This window comes from Nothobranchius furzeri, chromosome 17, assembly GCF_043380555.1.
Source record: "Nothobranchius furzeri strain GRZ-AD chromosome 17, NfurGRZ-RIMD1, whole genome shotgun sequence".
In the NCBI taxonomy this organism is placed as follows: Eukaryota; Metazoa; Chordata; class Actinopteri; order Cyprinodontiformes; family Nothobranchiidae; genus Nothobranchius; species Nothobranchius furzeri.
Genome location: NC_091757.1, coordinates 22,753,092 through 22,769,906, shown reverse-complemented (window position 1 = coordinate 22,769,906; position 16,815 = coordinate 22,753,092). Strand labels below are relative to the sequence as shown.

Genomic DNA, 16,815 nt, shown 5'->3' with positions numbered 1-16,815 from the left:
AATACCGCGATAATACCGAAAACCGTGATAATTTTGGTCACAATAACCGTGAGGTTAAATTTTATAACAATAACCAGCACAAATCATCACTTTGGAAAAGTCACACCAGGTCATCTAGAAATCTGATGGAGGACATGCAAGTGAAACTGGAAAAATGTAAATATTGTGTAAAAGTCCATCTTTTTCAGTAATTCAACTTAGACTGAGAGACCAAGAGCGTGCCACCCCAATTATGTTGCCATGACATGTCGAGATGTGCAGCAAAACATGAAGTTACGCGTCACGCTGACGTCACTCAGAAGACTCAGAAGATTAAAAAGTAAGTAAATAAATAAAATGAATAAATAATAAATTCAATCAAAATAAGCCCCACCCACCCACTATCTCTCTCCCATGCTTATTTCTCAGTGTGGTCTCAGGGAGCTGCTACAGAACTCCATCAGTCAGTCCATCACGGGGACACGGGGACAGTCTAAGATCTTCTAGTCGTGGGCTGGTGTAGAAACTCCCACACCCGTTTTTCACACAACAGGAGATGTTTTAGAGCACTGGTCCCAGGTGGATGAATAGAATAGAACAGTAATGTGAGTGGGGAAATTCATTTGCTAGAGCAGCACAAACACTTACAGAAAAGAAAAAGGGAAATTAATAAGATTAGAGGTAAACACACAAAGGCAGTAAGCTATTATAGTAACCTTCAACCACTAAAAACAACCAATAACAAAACTGGGTTTCCAGAACTATGCAGCAGGGACACAAACATACTACATCCGGTAATAAAATCATCTCTATGTTGTTTTTAACAGCAGCTGATTTATGTATCATGGTTTTAACTAGATTTTGGCTGTATGACTTTTTGTTTTATCTATTTTATTTTTGCTTTTATGTCCTCATTTTAATCTATGGCGCCTTAAGATTTATTGTGAAGCACTGTCAGCTTTTTAAATCCTGTACAAATACATTTTAACACACGTGTCTCATTCCATGCTGCACGTGCTTGCGTCTGACTGGGCGCCATTAATGAGCAGTGAAAATGCAGACAGCGCCTCGCTGACCAGTGCGAGCCAGGGAGAGGAAATGTCAGAGATGGTTTTTACAACAGCGTGATGAAGATGTTTGGTGCATGGGTGTATTTTCTGGTTTTATTACAGTTGTTTCATTTTCTTTCAGAACCATTAGAATAATGTCAATATTTTAGGTGCAGTAGCAGCAAACAGGCACAGGAGGGCGACATTGGTCCAACAGACGGTTTACATTTACCTGAAACACCGTGGTTAAGACAACTGACTTCATCTGCCTGATTTCATGTTCCTGATATTTTCTAATGACAGTTTTTCTGTTTGGTCAGTCTTGTTTTCTCTACTTCCTGGATTCAGCGCCAGAAACCATTGTCCACCCCTTTTACGTAACGTGGAAGCGAGCCCTTGTTGCCATGGAGACCTGCCGTGTGCTACGTTAAATTCTACTGTTTTTGCTGCATGTGCGCAAAGTTCACGTATTTACTTTTACGTGCTTCATTGAGTTCGTATTTACAGGTAGGACTGACATTTCTAGTCTTTAGTGTTTAAAAGTGTTTCATTAGAACCTGCAGAAGCAGCTAAACGTTCTTTCTGTCCCAACTGGACCGGACCGGACCCTCTGGAGACAGAAGCCCGACACAAGACGGCCACAGCGTTGACGCATGCGCAGCAGTACAATTGTAATCGTCTGCACGCACGGAAGCGCATGTGGCGTGATGACGTCACAAAGCCTTTATGACTGACGCTGGCAGCATGGACATATACATAAAGGTCTGCAGTCAGTGGTCAGTCAGTATCAGACTTGCTTTGAAGAAGGTGGTTAGACGGATTGTTGCTCTCAGAAAACTTGTTGGTTTTGTGTAAACAACATCTTTTAACAGCTTCCTTCAGAGAAATCTGGTGCATTTGGTGAATATTTATAGCTAAATTATTCACTGCTCGGAAATCCTAGAGTGCAAAATGGTCTTTGTTCTGTCAAACAGCCAACCAGCTTTCCAGTCAGGGCTAAGGTCCTCTGAGCTACAGTCGCTTCACAAACGACGCAGATATGAGCTTCTGGCTAGCTACAGAGGAACTAGCTTCGCAGAAACACAAAACCTGTGTCTGTCTGCATCAAAACCTGACAAGTCTCGTCAGATTCAGCCCTTTGAGGAACCAAGTGTCCTTTTCAAGACAGCCGCGTCTGTGGACACCAGTGGAGGTTTAACATCCATCTCCAGCAAAAACTCCTCTGTTTTACGGGCTAATCGACAAGACCAAAGATATAAAACGCTGGCAAGGTACCGAGGAATTTCCTTAGTGGAGAAAAGACAGACGTCCTCTGTCCAACTCCAGGATACTCCTCGCATTCAGCTGTTGGGGAAAAGAAAGCGTTTGAGTGACGGAGGTCACGAGAACTCTGACTTCCCCAGCGCTGCTAAAAGGCTGCGGCTGTCAGAAGGCACACCTCAGCAGAAACGTCCCACTATGATCCGCCTCAAAGGTCGTAGGAAAGGGACGGATTCAGGACCCAAAAGTGTCTCCGAACCCCCAAAAACTGCATCTACCATCAAGTCCGAGCAGCCTCGAACTCCAGTAATCTGGATTATTGGATCCAGTTACATCAGACGGGGTGAAGAGGCGGCTCAGCGGCAGTTTGGGACAAACTTTGGACTCAGAGCTAAGGTCCAATGGTTTGGCAAAGGAGGCATGCGCTGGGGCGGTGTCCTTCCCAGGTTTTACTCCGAGGCTCCCACACACGGTCCTCCAGATATTCTGGTCGTCCACGCCGGAGGAAACGATCTGGGTCTCGTTTCCCCGGTGGAACTGGCTTCTCAGATCCAAAAGGATTTGTCCCACCTCCATAAGGACTTTCCGGAAATGAGAATAGCCTTTTCCGCCATCAACGAACGGCAGTCGTGGCGATACGGGCGACCAGGAAGAATTAACAGCAACAGAAAACAGGTTAATTCTTTACTGAGGAGGGCCGTTAGGAGCTTTGGGGGCCTGGTCATCGAGCATCCTGAGCTCAGGTTCTTCAACAACACCCTTTTTCTCCCAGACAGAGTGCATTTCAGTAAGAGAGGAAACAGCTTGTTTCTGGGCAGCATTCACTCTGTTCTGGAGAAGATTCTGGCTCAGAGGTGTAACACCTAAATCTGTTACGCGTTAAAAAGATAACAGCAGACAGAAAAGGGCAAATGGACGAGCTTCTCGTCCAGCACCAAAAAAAAAAAAAAAAAAAAAAAAAATCCAACTAACTCTGCCAGAGTTTCCCTTTTGGGTCACTTCTGCCGGTCCCAAGCCCGGATTAAAGAGGAGGGGTTGGATTATAACACAGAACTAAATCCACAGTAGAGGGATTTTACTCTTAAGAAATAAAATGAAGGCAGGTTATGACATATACAAATATATTTAGTAAACATTTATAGTTTCTAATCAAACACGTCAAATATAAAACTATTTATTATACAATACAGTACAAACTAGGAATGGGATGATCTACCTAAACTCACGATACGATGCACCTCGATATGTCTGAGGCACGAAACGATACGTCACGATACGATATCAGATAAGAAAAAAAAGGAAAAAAATATTACTGTATAATAACAACTTGTTTATTTATTTTCCAGTTGCACACAGGGAAACACAAGGCCTAACAGGCCAAACACAAACAGGAACACCCTTAGTGCTGCTATAGGCCTTGGTTATCTTATCTCAGGACTGGTTCTTCTTCAAAAAAACTAACATATCAACATGTTCTGGTGTAATCAGTGATCTCTGAGCAGACACAATGTCTCCTGCTGTGGAAAAGACACGCTCACTGGGCACTGATGTAGCAGGAGCACTTAGCTCACGAGTTTGCAACACAAAGCTTTTACTCTCCCATTTTTCGATGATGACTTGTGCCGTAATGGTGACATAACTCTGTGTTGCACGCGAGGTCCAGCTGTCGGTGGTCAGAGCGACGCGGTCGGCATTTTTTAGACACTCTTTCATGCTTTGTTTCGTTTCATTGTAGATTCCCGGGATTACCTTCTCTGAAAAATGTCCCCGGCATGGCATCTTAAACTTGGGCTCCAGCACCTTGAACATTTGGATGAATCTTCTGTTCGCTACTATGTTAAATGGAGCCATGTAGTCCGCTATGAACTCACCAATGAGCCGGGTTATCTGTTTTGCACGTGGACTTGACGGAGGTAGAGTTGGTGTCAGTGCTTGTTTCATGGTCACCTGTCCTTTCGGTAGGCATGTTTTCGCCAAGGCCGTCTTCACATTTTTATGGTAACGTTGAAGGTGGTGGTTCATGTTTGTTGTGTTGGAGGTGGTGTACGGAATGACAGCATAGCATAGCTTACACACAGTCTTGGTATTTTCCGTTACTCTGTTGCCGTTATTGTCTTTTTTAACCGGAAAGCCAAAATACTGCCAGACAGATGACCTGTATCCAGGAGGAGCATCCTCAGTTTTGACCTCATTTGACTCCATTGTTCTGCTCTTTCGGGGCAAGGCAGTTGGTGGCACCAACTTGGTGCTAATGCTAATATTTGTTCGCTCGCTGTAGCCTGCAGTGTTGTTGTTACAACATGCGCTGTGACTTAACGTCGCGACGCACTGCAACGTTCCCCGGATGTTTTTTTTTAAATTTATTTTATTTTGTTTAGTTTTACCCTGCTTTATCAGCAGAGATGGTGCTATCAGCCTGTCACCATAGACTGTAGGCCTGCCCTACTACTACACAAATCATGCAGCAGTGCCGCCTAGCCTAATTTAGTGGTTCATATTTTTTTACCTCGATGCATTTCGTCACATTTTGTATCGCGAGTTTTCGCCAAACGATATTTTGTCACATCCCTAGTACAAACCCAGTTGCATCAGGGCAGCCAACTCTCACCAGAAATGAGCTCGACTAACTGCCGGCAATGCGGACCGAGCTCTGACACCAGTCGTACAGGGTCCTAACAGCCCGTATCAGAGGGCCTGGTACCCCATACACCTGAAGTACCCCCAGAGGGTACGGGCTGTTAGGACCCTGTACCCTACCCTGTACCCTACAGGTCCAGTCAAGAAAAGGAGTGTTGCAGGTTTTGATTTCTGGTCCCATGGAAATCTGTGTAGAGCTGCGTGAGTAAAAACAAAACATTTACCCACTACTAGACACCACCATGGCCGTATCTACCATTGAGGACATTGAGGTCTGGACCTCGGTATTTTTTCTGCAGAATATTGTTGGTCTCTCTTCCGTTAGACCAAGCACGGGTACGGAGTAGATGGAGTTAAACACCTTTTAAGTTGACAGAACGAGGAGACAAATGATCAGAAGTCCATTCACTGTTTCGCCGCTCATGAGGGGGAGAGTCTCTGCAGCAAGTCCCGCGACCTGCTCTTGCCAGATGCTTCGGACAGACTCTCGCCGTTCTGCTGAAACGGCTGATTTTTATTGAAGATTACAGGAATGTTACATACGCAGTTTGCCATGTACATACGTCAATGATCATGACAGGTGAAAATAACAGCCTTGTTAGCGGACAGTCTAGAACATTTATCCTTGAAAGTACCAGGAACATCGTGATACATTCATGACAGGAGAAGATACATTCACTGGTACCGAGAGGCACTGAGTGGAGATGGAATGTGCACACTCCTTTCTCTTGTGCAGGAAAAGATACACAGCTATTAATCTTTGTGTGAAGGCCTTGAGTATCTGAGCGAGTTTCCATAGCATAGATAATAAAATGAGCTTATAAGGTAAATATATATATATTGCCTTGTTAGGCAGGATCTAACATGTCACAAGAACTTGTAATTAGAAGATGAGCAGAAACATCTCCCTTTTGGAGTTCCTGCAGCTGTTCTAAGAGCTTGTGCAGGAGAGAAACACAGAGAGACCTTTATATTATAACATGATCCCATAATGAAAAGAGTAGCATAAGCAGAATGAATAATAAAAGAGCTTATATGAGAGTTACATATATTTTCAATCCCCCTTTTGAACTCTTTTAAGAGTTCAATAAAGATATAAGAAATCAAAACAATAACACCAAATTCCATCAAAAAGAATCCAATAAGCAAAGTTTTTTTAAAATACCAATACAAACAACCAATCAGATTACATTTACTCATCTTTCTAGCAGTAAACTAATACAAAAAACATGATCATACTTTCAACTGAACATGTTACAACATGTATGGATCGCATGCAACTCCATATGAGGGCGAAAAACCCTAATTATCATATGTTTATAGGGAAAATTCCCCCATGTCCCCCCATTTGTCATATCTCAATTTTGGGGCGAACACCTGTTGGCATAGAGTGTGCATGCCTAGGACATCAATGATCAAAAGAAATAAAAACAACACAATCAAAAAACTCATAGAAATAAACAGTTTAAGGGATTGTTACAGAAATCACTCAATATTCTCACACTCTAACAACATCTTCTTCATCATGAGAGTCATCACTTTCATCAGAGGGTTCCCCTCCCAAATAGATGTTAGGATTGGCTAGTAACAAGGGCATCTGGATAATTGGGTCAGCAGGTGGAGGGTGTAAAATATTACCCTTGTAAAATAAATGAGGGTGTTAAATATAACCCTTGTAGAATGTTCATAGGGTGGCTACTTCTTCCCCCTGTTGAGGACCCTTCACTGGCTCCAGGCAGCTGCAGGGGGTGATGATGTCATGATTCTCGTCCTGCAGGATGTGGTGGCAGCTTGGCATGCTACTGCAGTCAGCTACTTCTCTTCCTGGCTTTTGGATCCTTTTTCTGGTTAGGCAGATGTCAGCTGCTTCTCTTCCAGGTTAGGCTCCTCCCGTCCAGCCGGACAGCGTGTGACGTCCTCTCCGTGATCCTGTATGGCCCGGTCCACCTTGGTTCCGTCCACTTCCTTTTGGTGACTTTTAGCAGGACCCAGACGCCTGGCACCGAAGGCGAAGCCTCTTCGTGTGTGTAGTTTTGGTCCAATGAAGGCTTTCTCGACTTGTGCAGTCCAATTGAGCTTTGGCAGATAGTTGGTAGGAAGATTCACACTCCGGCCGGACCAGAAGTTCCCCGGACCGATCGCCTAGGGATTAAAGGTTATGCACAAAAATGTCCTAGCTCTTACTGACCCTAGCCTCTGATACCTTCAACATCAGACACATACAGTTACGAACAGCAAGCGCAATTAAAGGTACAGTGACATCACGACATGGACACACAGACACACAAACACATACACATGCACATACACAGAGAGAGAGGGAGAGAGTAAGAATGTGTGTGGGAGAAAGAAATGTGTGGGATCCATTTTGCCACCAGCATCTCCACCTGTGTCACAGAGAAAAAATTACAAAGAAATTAAAACATAAAGCAAACAACAATAATTCAATGAGTATAAATGATCAAACTAAAATATACAACCATGCATGGGTTTTATAACAGTTCCAGCAACACTGGAGATGATGCCTTGTACAATGAATTCTTAAGATGTCCTTCATCAATTAGAGGTTATAGCCAAATTGTTTCAGGATCCTGAATTTGAATTGGTCAATTTACTCAGAATAGCCCAATGGCTTTGTTGATGTTTCTCAAGGCTCAGCCACGCCCATATAGATAAATAAACAAACAAACAAGACAAACACAGTCAAACACACGGTCCATACACGTCTCTGTGCCCTCACACACCAAGCAAATGTCAGACTGAAGCGAAAGTGTGAAAACACTTAACCTAATGCTAAATCAGTGGAAAGAAAAAATAAGACCTAAAGCGTTTAATCAAATTAATCCAACAAAACTTCCCATAACTGCTGTTCTAAACTCACGTTGTGATGTGATCTCTCCAATTAGAAATTAGGACAATCACTTTACTATCAATTCAACCAAAAAGTTTCAGGTTGTCCCTTACCTAAACTACCTGTCTTTCTTACCTTCTTTATTTTATTTTTTTAAGAACCTCACTTAGCACAAGAAATCCTAAGAATTAATTCACTACTTAAGGTTAATTCATAAATAACGAAACTGCAGTTACAGGTTTGTTTGTGCATAGTATTGGTAATCAGCAGTTTTTTTCCTTATCTCCTCATCTAGAAGTGTTTCTGTGCTACTCCTCCATCTATAACACAAGTTAGTATCATCCTTAAAGCATCTGAAATTAAGCTGCATTGCTAAATCAATAACGTGATTTGTGCTAAGAAATACTCCCCTATCCTCTTCCTTTTTCCAGTGGCGCTGAATGACAGATTTTAGATCAATTTAACGTTTTATCACTATTACGTTTCATTTAATTAATTTTGCTTTTTCTCTCTTATTTTTGTCTATTTATTTATTTATGTTATTTACTTATTTATCATGCCATCCTGTGATGATAATCTTAAAGACTTTTTAGCCAATTGTCGTCAAAACGGCCATTTAAAAATATTATGCTAAGGATTTCACAAGATAAAAATGTGAACATAATTTTTATCGAATGAGGGGTACAATTATTCAATATTTTTGTGACATTATTTTCTACGTTAGAACTTACAGCTGATAGAAAAATATAGGATCAGCTAGGTTTGGCTAGATCTGTTGGGAAACTCAACGGAGCTGAAACAACACTGTTGTCTCGGATGAGATGTTCCATGAATCGTTTAGTCAGCTGGATGCCAAATTATTCATTTAATGTTTATTTTTATGCAATGAATGGAATGGGATGGAACGTTACTATAAACTATCCGGAAATTTGCGCATGTTTGCTCGAAGGAGAGAACTGTTGAAGCCTAAAGCGTTCTCCTAGACTTATAAATAGACACCGTTTCCTTAACCAATGAAAATAAGTGATGACGCTGATGTATTCCGTTTTGAAAAGAAAATAAGGCTTTACTGCATGTCCGCTGCAGCTGAGAATCCTAAGACAATAAAGATTATATTGACGTCCAATGGTGAGTTGGGCTGAAATCCAGGTTACTAATCCTATTATTTATTTATTTATTGATATTATTATTATCTTTTTTTTTTAGGCTAACTTTCTCAGTTAACTATGTTCTACAGTAGTTTAGTAAATTTTCCACAGTTCTGACATTTCATCAATTCAACTGGTTGTTGCCAAAAAGCCTTGTTCATTACCTGACTGCAGCAAGCAATCTTTTACTGGGTGTAACCATAGGAAACAGTCTCTTTTGAGCCTCTCTTTGTAAGTCCAGGATGACCACCGTCATTGATTGAAGTTCACATGTTAGCACACATGCTCCCCCTTTTGTACTTTGTTTCATCAGCAGCAGGGCAAATAAGTTTCTGCCTCTTTGTCCATCTTGTAGTGCTCCCCGTCTTGATGTTATGAGTCACAGTTTTTGGTGAGGGCTTCCAGGTTCTCTTTGTATAGAAGTCAGAGCCAAACATTCTTTGCAGCTGGTTGTGACAGGCCCACCCAGTAAAGTTCATGCCTCCACAATGCACAGCAAACGTTTTCCTTAAATATGTTGATTGAGTTAAAATGACAGAACTTTCTCTTTTACAAATCAAAATCAACGATGGTTTCTAATATTTAGTCGACTTTATTGACTCAAAGGTAAATCTAGACTACTTCCTATGCACAATTTTTCTGAATCGTCAAATCGGTTCTACACAGGTTTTAAACTTTAGGCACAATCTATCCCAAATGCAAGATCCCTCCTTTCATTTTTTATTTATCTATTTTATTTTGGGAAAATAACTACCAGTTTTTTACTCAAAACAGCCTAGTACAGTTTCTAGCCAGGTTACAGGAAATAATACTTAGTATATCTGTTTTTTCATTATTCAGCGTCCCAAAATCCAGCCATTAACGTTAATGGTTCTTAAAGTTGAGGTAAGACAATTATTGGATTTTGTTTTATAGCAAGATTTAACAAATATTTTATTTCCTGACTGATTATTTGTTAATTTTATGGTTTTCATAAAGATGATCCTGAGAGGTTCAGAGCTGCTTTTCGCAGTACCCTGTGCTATTTTTAGACTGCGGGACTCCTGTGTGTAAAAGTGGGTGGAGTCAGGTCCCCAGGCTGAAACTCCAGTCATTCTCACTAAATCTGTCCGAGAGGAAGGATCTCCTGAATACCCTAACCAGAAGCCTTAAGGTACGTCCAAAACACCGAAAAATATCCTTTCTAAAGTCACAAATTGCTTAAAACTGCATGTTACACAGAAAAACTGTGAGAGCGAGGGAGTCCAGCTGACTCCACGGCCCATAATCAGACAAAATACTTCCTTTATAACCACGACCATACAACTTTTGTATTTTAAGGGATTTTCTTGTCCTCACACTAACGATAAATTCTTTTTCTATTGTTTCCACAGTCTCTTGAACTAAATAACCGTCTAGCAAAAACATGGACCGCACCCTGTTTCTCAAGCAGCTGCTCCCTCTATTAAAAACTGAGTCATTCAGAAGATCCAGCGAAAGCAGCTCATGCAAGAAGACACACATTCACTCATTCACAAGGCACAGAGACATTCTTTGTTTGTCACAGTCTCTTTTTATTATTATTATTATTTTTTTAAGGTAAGTCAGTTCGTCACTTATTTATTCTCTCTCTATATATATATAATATTTTAAGCACAGAATTTATTTAACACTGCACTGGTTATTTTCAGAATTTAATGCTTACTATGCTTTTAAGCAGGACTTATGTAACATTAGAGCAAATCCAATTGCAATTTTTTGAGAGCACTCTGAGGAATAGTTTATATATTTATTTTCTGCAGATCTGTTTTGATTTTACTGTTTAGCAGCTTATCTGACTTTATATATATGTATATCCATATATTTCTGAAATAAAGCTGTCATATACAACCTTACTTGCATTTCTTATTGTTTTTTTTTTTTTCCTTTTTTCATCTCCAGGTCACTTAACCCCCAGATCGGGGTCACTCACATGCTGCCCCGCACACAAATGATTATCACGCTTGTACACTACTTATGTATATATATGTATACACATATACATATGTTACTTTAAAAACCTTTTATTTATTAACTGGTGGTGTTCTGTTCAAAGACTGATCAGAACAGGGTTGCAGAATTTGAATTTTGCGTAGCTCCAAACATTAATTTTAGCACTGCAGTGTAATTTACATATACGAGTTGCAACTTTTTAAAGCTCTTATTTAGCTTATTTATTTATTTTCTGGTACCGCATCAGGCCTTCACACACACACCCAGCGCTGTACACTCACACACACACACACACACGGAGCTCCCAAAACTCTGCTCTGCATTCTGCACTCTCCTAGTGCTGCACTTTCAATCCAGAGCCGTAAGCAGCCTCTTGCTGCGCCTCACACACACAGGCTGAACTCAGCTTACACACACAGTGAAGCTTGTCTACAGCTGTGCCTTTTTTCTCTCGATTCTGCAGCCTTCACTTCCCAAATCTTTCTCCAGTTACCTCTACTGTTAACATCTACCCCTTTTTTCTTCATCGCCTCTTCCGCTGACTTTCTCAATAAAACCTTATTTCTCGTGGCTTCAACTGGGCTGCTTGTCATATTTAAACATTGCTCATTTTATGCAAAAACAGCCAAAAGCACGCAGAAATAGCCAAAAGCACTGCTCTCTTCACACAGAAGCAGTCAAAACATTTATCATCTTATGCAAAAACAGTTACCTCAGAACATTTTTCTCATCTCATGCAAAAGGTCCTTGACCTTAAAAATCCAGGGAGCTCTCTTTTAGCCTCCCCTTCCCTTAACACAAAAAACCAGGTCCTTGACCTTAAAATCCAGGGAGCTCTCTTTTAGCCTCCCCTTCCCTTAACACAAAAAAAACCAGGTCCTTGACCTGTGGACTTTTAGGGTTCCCACACCTATGGATCCAGCCAAGCTTTATATAACCTTGTTATATATTCTATCCGCTCGTCAGCAAATAGTGTGGTCAGCCACGACCTGGAAATGGAACTTTAGGGCTACTCTATTAGCCCTGGGTCACCATCCCTTCATCTGTACTATTTCCTTTTCTCATTTACTCATTAAACCATTAGAAAAATCCTCATTTCATTTCACCATTAAACCATTACAAAAAATCTCTTATTCTTTCTGCACTTGTCTCCACTTTCTTCTCCAACTATTATTTTAGGACCTCAGCTACTATGATTCCGGACACAAAAGGCTTTGGATAAATCCAATGAGCAGATTTTAGAAAATAAGGTTCTGCTCACCTTGTTTTCCACCGCGGTGTTCTGTGCCAAGATCGTTCACTGGGTCGGTTGGTCAAATTGTCCTCCAAAAACTCCTTTTTCTTCAAAAAGAAAAAATCCTGTTCGTGACGCCAAATTTGTTGGTCTCTCTTCCGTTAGACCAAGCACGGGTACGGAGTAGATGGAGTTAAACACCTTTTAAGTTGACAGAACGAGGAGACAAATGATCAGAAGTCCATTCACTGTTTCGCCGCTCATGAGGGGGAGAGTCTCTGCAGCAAGTCCCGCGACCTGCTCTTGCCAGATGCTTCGGACAGACTCTCGCCGTTCTGCTGAAACGGCTGATTTTTATTGAAGATTACAGGAATGTTACATACGCAGTTTGCCATGTACATACGTCAATGATCATGACAGGTGAAAATAACAGCCTTGTTAGCGGACAGTCTAGAACATTTATCCTTGAAAGTACCAGGAACATCGTGATACATTCATGACAGGAGAAGATACATTCACTGGTACCGAGAGGCACTGAGTGGAGATGGAATGTGCACACTCCTTTCTCTTGTGCAGGAAAAGATACACAGCTATTAATCTTTGTGTGAAGGCCTTGAGTATCTGAGCGAGTTTCCATAGCATAGATAATAAAATGAGCTTATAAGGTAAATATATATATATTGCCTTGTTAGGCAGGATCTAACATGTCACAAGAACTTGTAATTAGAAGATGAGCAGAAACATCTCCCTTTTGGAGTTCCTGCAGCTGTTCTAAGAGCTTGTGCAGGAGAGAAACACAGAGAGACCTTTATATTATAACATGATCCCATAATGAAAAGAGTAGCATAAGCAGAATGAATAATAAAAGAGCTTATATGAGAGTTACATATATTTTCAATATTTAAAAAATAATCTCTAACTGTGCATTTACAGCATTTACTTTTTAGAAAACATACTTGTCTGATTTTTGTTGAATTTTTAAATCATTGAAATGTTTGTAGCTCCTACACTGTAAAAGTTGTTGTCACAAAATCATGCCTGCTGGTCAACAGTAACCGGCTCTACATACTCCAACAAGTACGTTTGTGAAAAAAATACATTTCTGATTTTTCATTTATTTTACTGTAAACTGTAGTGACACACAAATGGCCCCTGCTGATAACCAATTTCCTAGTACTCTTTATCAATACTTTCAAAATTTAACAGTCAAAGTTTTTATTTTTGGATCATTAACACTTGGTCATTTGCATATGAACGTTTTTACGAGGTTAAATAATTTGATCAAAACAATGCACCTGCTCATCTCTGCTTCTCCAAAAACAAATCACAAATCAAATATGTCAACTGAAAAGGCACCATACACTAAAATGTACTACACACACACACACACACACACACACACACACACACACACACACACACACACACACACACACAAATAGTTGACTGAACAATGAAAAAGATTTAAAATACAAACTCAACTCTCCCAAAATAGTAATACGTTGCTTATGAATCAAAAGTGAAAACTGTTTTCCATAATGTGCATCATCAATCAATCTTTATTTGTACAGCACCTTCCACTGCCTTTGCAGGAGCCCAAGGCGCTGAACATAAAATACAGTAAAAACACAGATAGAATAAAAAAGAGATAAAAACAACATACAGACATAAAAGCACCATACAAAATGTAAACAGGGAGCATAAAAGCATACAAGTCACATAAAAGGAGATGGTAAAGTTGAACAACTTCCACGTTGAATCTAACAAGGACAAAGAAATGCATCCACATAACCTTTGTTACAGAGCACTTCATTACAATATTTGTGATCAATTTCATGCCATAACTGTTAATCTTTACTACAAATGATCAGTTAAAATTTACATCATTGGTATTATCAGTACACGTGTTTAGATCTTCTCATGTCACATATCGATGGAATGGATCTTTTTTTACATAGGTACTACCAAATAAATGAGTAGAGGGGCAAACAGTAAACGGTTTCTATTTCCATTAAACCATATATAGCAGTGTTTCCCAACCCTGGGTACCTGGCACCCTAATGGGTTCTCCACAAGATTGCAGGGGGTCCACACACTTGTGTCTGTGATGAAGTTGTGAGGTTCTAAAGATGATATTTTACAAAATTAAATTTATAAACTGCTCAGGACACAAACAATTGTACAATTAACACTGTGTATTAGAGTTACAACCCTTATGGATATATAAAATGTAGAATCATTCACTTTTGATGTGCGTGTGTGCGTAGGGATTGTGGTTGTAAGGTGCTTGGCTCATGTTGGACACAAACAAGAGGGTGCTTGTGGGAAAAAATTGTGAATTCTGTATAATTAATGAGCATCCGACACACGTGACCGCCGCCTCAGACCCACGTGACCACAGAGCTAGCTCCGTGGAAAGGCCTCAGTACAGCCTCTGTCTCTCCTGGAAACTGTTTCGGGATTTTGAGTCTCTGCTTGTGTATTCTGTTTTGGATATTATTTGTGCAATTGTTGGACAAAATGACTTGCTGTGGCATTAATTGCACTAATAGAGCGTCCAAGGAGTCTACCTTTCATTTTTTTGGGTAAGTTAAATTGTATGTATGTATTTTAGGTCACTGCCGCCTTTAAACTAGCTGAGTTTATCAAAGTAGCTAGCTACCTATCATTTTAACATGTAGCATGTACTGTTTGACCATGAAATTTAGATGTAAAATACGGTAAAATAATTAATAGGGCATATGTCGATGGGTAAAACCCAGTGCATTTAACATAAAAATGGGTTGAAATCGTTGAAATATGATGGAGCGCTTGGAGGGACACTTCTGTGTTCCATTCTTCCATCCGGTTCTTCCCAGCGGTCAGGCCGGTGCATGTCTGACCAATGCGGCGCCTAGCTGCTCCGCGGGCTGACCGCTCGTGGAGCTCTCGGACTCGGAGACAGATCTGACCGGAGAAATACTGCAACTCGGTGAGTTGTTTGATAGTGCTTGATGTTAGTCTCCAGAAGTCTATAGGGCATACAGGGTTTCCCTTAAATCCCACCGCCACGCCGACAAGATCCCAAATTTGTTTGTTTTTGTTGGCGCTGTTTCTTGAAGAAGCAGCGGGAGCTACTATGTAGTCGCTTGTGATCACAGCCGGTGGGCAACAAGGAGGAGCAGGCAGGGCAAGGTGAAGTTACAGCATAAGTTACTGAGTTTAAAATTAGAAAGGTAGCAGTGGATAAAATGCCTTTTGGTTTACATGTTTCAATAGCATTAAGATAAACGAGTGTTGACGATCTTGACAGGGTTTCCTCCAGTGCTTATTAGGCCAGATTTTCCTCCCCCCACCAGACTAATCATCACTTATTCATGCAAATTTTTTTTATTTTTTCATGTCTGACTTTAACCGCATCTAATACTGTATTACGGCGTGAGCGCAACAGCGACAACTTAAAGAAGTGGTAATGCCCCCCATAGAGTCTTACTCAAATCAAATCAAATCAAATCACTTTTATTGTCACGTCACATGTGCAGGTACACTGGTACAGTACATGCGGGTGAAATTCTTGTGTGCGAGCTTCACAGCAACAGAGTTGTGCAAAAATACAATGACGTCAAAACAAGCAAAATATAAAAATGGCTAATCTAAGTAATATGTTTAGTATGTAAGGTATATACATTACTAAATGTGTGTGCTAGTATTTTTTTCTATGTGTGTGCGTGTGAGTGTGTGTATAGTGTGTATATACATGTTTTACAAATGAATAAAGTAAACAATAAGATAAGAGATATAAAATATACAGAGGTTGGTATGTGCAAAATAGTGGCATTAATGTACAGTGTGGAGTGTGTAGTGTTGGAGTTTCAGTAGTGAGGGTGAGGTGTCTGCGAAGTGTTCAGCAGTCTGATGGCCTGATGGAAAAAGCTGTTTCTCAGTCTGCTGGTTCTGGACCAGATGCTGCAGAGCCTCCTTTCTGATGGAAGTAGTCTGAACAGTTTATGGCTGGGGTGACTCGAGTCCTTGATGATCCTCCCCGCTTTCCTCAGGCACCGCTTCCTGTAGATGTCTTGGAGGGAGGGAAGCTCACCTCCAATAATCCTTTCTGCACACCGCACTGCTCTCTGGAGAGCTTTGCGGTTGTAAGCAGTGCTGTTGCCATACCAGGTGGAGATGCATCCAGTGAGGATGCTCTCAATGGCACAGCGATAGAAGGACCTGAGGATGCGGTGGCTCATGCCAAATCTTTTCAGTCTCCTGAGAAAGAAGAGGCGCTGCTGTGCCTTCTTCACTGTATTGTTCGTGTGCACTGACCACGTAAGATCCTCAGCCAGATGAACTCCAAGGAAACGGAAGCTTCTCACCCTCTCCACAGCGTCACCGTTGATGGTGATGGGGGTGTGTATTCCTCTGCACCTCCGGAAGTCCATTATCATCTCCTTTGTCTTTGTGACGTTGAGGGTGAGACGGTTGTCCTGACACCAGTGGGTCAGGGCGCTGATCTCCTCCCTGTAGGCCATCTCATCGTCATTGGTGATAAGACCTACCACTGTGGTGTCGTCCGCAAACTTCACAATGATGTTGGAGTTTCTCGTGGCCGTGCAGTCGTGGGTGTAGAGTGAGTACAGGAGAGGGCTCAGCGCACACCCCTGTGGAGCACCAGTGTTCAGTGTGACGGGGGATGAGGTGGTGCTGCCCAGT

The 16,815-nt window shown here is 41.1% G+C and overlaps 1 long non-coding RNA gene across 1 annotated transcript; it reads right to left on the bottom strand.

Moving 5' to 3' along the window:
* Positions 1 to 5,329: 5,329 nt before the first annotated feature.
* LOC139063690 (uncharacterized) lies at positions 5,330 to 13,021 on the bottom strand. The gene is made up of 2 exons (XR_011517054.1): positions 11,781 to 13,021; positions 5,330 to 11,713 (listed from the first exon to the last, which is right to left on the bottom strand). It is a non-coding gene; the product is annotated as an uncharacterized lncRNA (long non-coding RNA).
* Between the last annotated feature and the right edge of the window lie 3,794 nt (positions 13,022 to 16,815).